Source organism: Rhinopithecus bieti, unplaced genomic scaffold, assembly GCF_001698545.2.
Source record: "Rhinopithecus bieti isolate Rb0 unplaced genomic scaffold, ASM169854v2 scaffold_72161, whole genome shotgun sequence".
In the NCBI taxonomy this organism is placed as follows: Eukaryota; Metazoa; Chordata; class Mammalia; order Primates; family Cercopithecidae; genus Rhinopithecus; species Rhinopithecus bieti.
Genome location: NW_016828382.1, coordinates 190,630 through 195,335, shown reverse-complemented (window position 1 = coordinate 195,335; position 4,706 = coordinate 190,630). Strand labels below are relative to the sequence as shown.

General features: G+C 42.5%; 1 pseudogene; it reads right to left on the bottom strand.

Moving 5' to 3' along the window:
* Positions 1-555: 555 nt before the first annotated feature.
* On the bottom strand, positions 556-2,320 carry LOC108523741 (lysine-rich nucleolar protein 1-like; annotated as a pseudogene).
* Positions 2,321-4,706: the final 2,386 nt, after the last annotated feature.

Sequence of the window (4,706 nt, the reverse complement as noted above, 5' to 3'; positions counted from 1 at the left end):
TTGGGTGACCCCAGGCAATTTTATTACTTTATCCCTGAACCTCAGTTGCCTATCTATAAGATGGGGATAATAATGGCACCCATTTCATCATTATGAAGATTAAATACATTACGGAAAACACCAGTATGTGCCTAGCACCTGCTAAACACTCAACAAAGGTTATCTGTACACATTGATATCTCAGACAGGGATGGAATGTTTTAACACAGAAAACAGGAGGTTTTAGCCTCTCACATGTTCTCCTGGCTCCTGAAACATGAGCTGCCCCACCCCAGTTCATCTAAGCCTATCAAGATAGTTGTCCTTGTCCTTAATCTCCACAGGTGTTCAATGTGAGCCAACTGTCAGATGGCTTTCATCTGCACAACTGAATAACCCATTTATGCCTACTGTTCCATTATTGGAACGCTAAGCTTACTGGAGTTATTTATATCCTACTGTTGTTCAAGGTCATTACCAAGATCTGACTTTTCATACAAAATAATTTGTAACCGCTAGCATAAATGGGATAATCAAAACAATTGTGGCAGTTTTGGGGGGAAGAAACTCTAGAGTTTAATCTTCCAGCTTGACTGACTTGGAAGTGTTCCTGTCAGTATAAAACATCTTGTTGGGGATGGTGGAGAAGCTGAGGCCGGCTCCGCGGCTGTGCTTTCAGCTCATGGCCAGGTCGTAGTCCCGCTGCAGGCTCTGCTGCAGGCTGTCGGCCACCTTCTTGCTGAGGGCCATGTTGGACCTTGCAATGGGGCTGGGTGGGGCCGCAGGGTGGGGTGGGGCTAATCGAAGGCGACAGGTTTTTGAAGCCACCCAAAAGTTTGAGAAATTTAAGTTTCTGTTCCTCGTTTTCAAAACCAGCGGTATTCCACTGGCCAAACTGGGTTCCGGTCCACTCCCTGGTTTCAGAAGCTTCCGTTTTGCCTGACTCGCGATCAGTCTCTTCTTGCAAGGTGTTTCGTCTCACCTGGTCTATGTGCGCCTCGTCCATGTTGCCTTTCTTTTCCAACACCACTTCTAAGTCCGTGTCTGTTTCCTCCTTCCAAGGTTCTCCTGCTACCCCACTCTCTTTCCTCTTCTTTTTCTTCCTTTTCAGAGCCGGATCCTCAGTGACTGACGCTCTACCTTCTTCTTGGACTTCACCTTTTTCTTCGCAGGAGCCTTAGGGTCATCGCCTAAGGGGATGTATTCCGAAGCCTCCACTTTGACTGGCTTCTTTTTACTTCGTTTCCTAGGGCAGCTCTCCATGGACCTGGAGGGCTTGGAGTGGCCTGGGAGGGCGTCTCCCTCCTGGTGGAATTTTTTTCTTCTTCTTCACCTTCCCTCTGTGTTCCCTGGGGCTCCTCTGCTTCCGCTTCTGCCCCAAGGCCACCTATTCCTCACCCTCTTTCCCCACTGAGCAAGTGTCCACAGCATCCCCGACCTCGCAGAACCAAGGGTCCGGGACTGAGAAGGCTGTGGGGTCCTGGGCCACCTTTTTTGCCTTCTTAAGTTTTTGAGCTTCTTGCCAACTCTGGTTTCCTCCTCACCCTGGCTGGGTCTGGGGAGATTTTCACCCCAGAGGCATGGGACATGGCCAGAGGTGACTTCTTTTTCTTCTCCCACTGAGGAACTCCAAGTGCCAAGCACCTGCTTCCTTGGGCTGGATGACTTCTCTGTCCGTCTGGCACGCAGCGTGGTCTCACGTTCTACGTGCTCCTCGCAAAGGGTGCTGACACCCTTCTCTTCTTCTTTTTCTTCACTAGAGGCATCTCAGGTGATCACCAAGACCTGACTTTTCACACAAAATAATTTGTAACCTCCAGCATAAATAGGATAATCAAAGCAAGTGTGGCAGTTTTGTGGGGAACCATTCTTAGAGGGGGCTGTGGCTTTTATAGGAGAAACATGGGCAAAGTAATCATCATTATTTAAAATTGAATATTGAGTCCCTGGTTCTTTGACCACTTTCTTCTTCTTTTTCTTCTCTTTTTTTTTTTTTTTTTGAGACGGAGTCTCGCTCTGCCGCCCAGGCTGGAGTGCAGTGGCCGGATCTCAGCTCACTGCAAGCTCCGCCTCCTGGGTTTACGCCATTCTCCTGCCTCAGCCTCCCGAGTAGCTGGGACTACAGGCGCCCGTCACCTCACCCGGCTAGTTTTTTGTATTTTTTAGTAGAGACGGGGTTTCACCGTGTTAGCCAGGATGGTCTCGATCTCCTGACCTCGTGATCCGCCCGTCTCGGCCTCCCAAAGTGCTGGGATTACAGGCTTGAGCCACCGCGCCCGGCCTTCTTTTTCTTCTCTAGGAGCCCAGGGCCCAGGTCTACTTTGTGTGTCTTGGCGATCATTCCGGTGGGCCAAACTTCCCGGCCTCCACGTGAAAGCCGGCTCCGCCGTGACCCGGAAGTCCGCTTTCGAGTTACACGCGTGGCTTCTCTTATACACAAATTTTCTTCCATCCCTGCCACCCCTGAGACAGCAAGACTGCTACCTTATTTTCCTCCTCCTCCTTAGCCTACTCAACATGAAGACGATGAGGATGACGACCTTTAGGATGATCCACTTCCACCTGATTGGTAAATAAATTTTTTCTTCCTTAAAATTTTCTTAATAATATTTTCTTTTCTTTAGTTTACTTTATTGTAAGAATACAGTATATAATATATATAATACAAAATAGGTGTTAATAGACTCTTTATGTTATTGTTAAGAATTCCAGTCAACAGTAGGCTATTAGTAGTTAAGTTTTTGCATAGTCAAAAGTCATACACAAAATTTCAGCTGCATGTGGGGACAGCGCCTTTAACTCCCACACTGTTCAAGAGTCAACTGTAATTGGATTAATATTTGCCATATCTGTAACTATTTTCTCTTTATTGAATTTCTTATTTCTTTTTGCCCCTTCTTTTTCTGCATTTACTGGTTTAACTGAGCATTTTATATGATTTCATTTTATCTTCTCTCTTCATGTATAAATCATACAGTTTTTTAAAAATTGTGGTTTTCCCTAGATTTTAAGATATGAGTTTTAAAATAATCTACATGTGCCTTCAAATAATGCTATTGCACTTCAAATGTACTGAAGGTTCCCTACAGAAGAGTATTCCCAGTTCTTCCTTTCTGTCCCTTGTGACATTACTGCCATTCATTTAATTTAACCATTTGCCATAATCACCCAAAACATTAATAACATACTATTATTTCTTTATACAAACTATTATTTTTTATATCACTTGACAATTTAAAAACTTTATTTTACTTTCCTTTATTACTTCTCTAATTCTCTTCCTTTCTTTATATAGTAGACTCAAGTTTCTGACCTCTCTCATTTTCCTTCTGCTTGAAGAATTTCTTTTAATATTTTTTTGTAGGTCAGGTTTGCTAGGAATGAATATCTTCAGTTTGTGTTTGTCTTAGAAAGTCTTCCTTCTTCACTTTTGAAGGACAAAGTTTGCTGGGTATAGAACTCCAGGATGGTGGAATTTATTCTTGCAATGCTTTAAATTTTTTACTTCACTCTCTTGCTTCTCTGGTTTCTAATAAGTCCACTGTAATTTTTACCTTTGCTTTTCTGGCTTATTTCCTGTCATCTAGCTTCTTCTAAAAGATTTTCTCTGTGACTTTGGTTTTCTGCAGTTTGAATATGGTATGCCTAGATAGGGGTTTTTAAAAGTATTTATTCATCTTGGTATTATCTGTGCTTCCTGAATTTGTAGTTTGGTAACTGTATTAATTTTCTAGGGCTGCCATAACAAATTACCTATCACAAACTAAGCCATTGATAACAACAGAAATGTATTCCCTCACAGTTCTGGAGGCTGAAAGTCTGAAATGCAGCTGTTAGCAGGGCCATGCTCCCTCTGAAACTTCTCTGGGGAGAGAATCCTTATTTGCCTCTTCCCAGCATCTGGTTGCTGGCTATCCTTGGCGTTCCTTGCTGGTAGCTGCATCATTTCAATTTCTGCCTCTATCTTCACATGGCCATCTTTCCTCTGTGTGTGTCTGTGTCATCACATTACCTTCTTATAAGGATAGCATTCACTGGATTTAGGGCCCACCCAAATCCAGTATGACTTCTTCTTAACTAATTACATCCACAAAGACCCTATTTTCAAGTAAGGTCACATTCTGGGGTTCTGCATGGAAATTAATTGAGGTGGTGCAGTCTTCAAGCCCGTACAGTGTCTGCCATTAACTTTGGAAAGTTTGTGACCAATATTACTTCAACTATTTCTTCTGCCTGTTCTTACTTTCTTCTTCTTCTGGTATTCCAGTGATGCATATGTTACATCTTTGAAATGATCTCACAGTTCTTGGATGTTCTATTCTGTTTTTCATTTTTTTTCCTCTTTGCATTTCAGTTTAGAAAGTTTCTATTGACCTATGTTCACTATTTCTCTGTTCAGTAACATCCAATCACTGATGAACTCATCAAAGCCATTCTTCATTTCTGTTCTGGTGCATTTGACTGTTAACATTTCCTTTTGATTCTTTCTTACAGTTTCCAGTTTTCTCTTTCATTGCCCATCTGTTATTTTATGTTGTCTTCTTTTCCGTTAGAGCCCTTAGCATATTAATCATAGCTATTTTAATTTCCATCTGATCATTTCAATCTCTAATATCAGAGTCTAATTCTAATGATTGCTTTTTCTCTTCAGACTGAGTTTTTCTTGCCTTTTGGCATGCCTTGTAATTTTTTTATTGAGAGCTGGGCAGGTTGTACTGGATATTAGG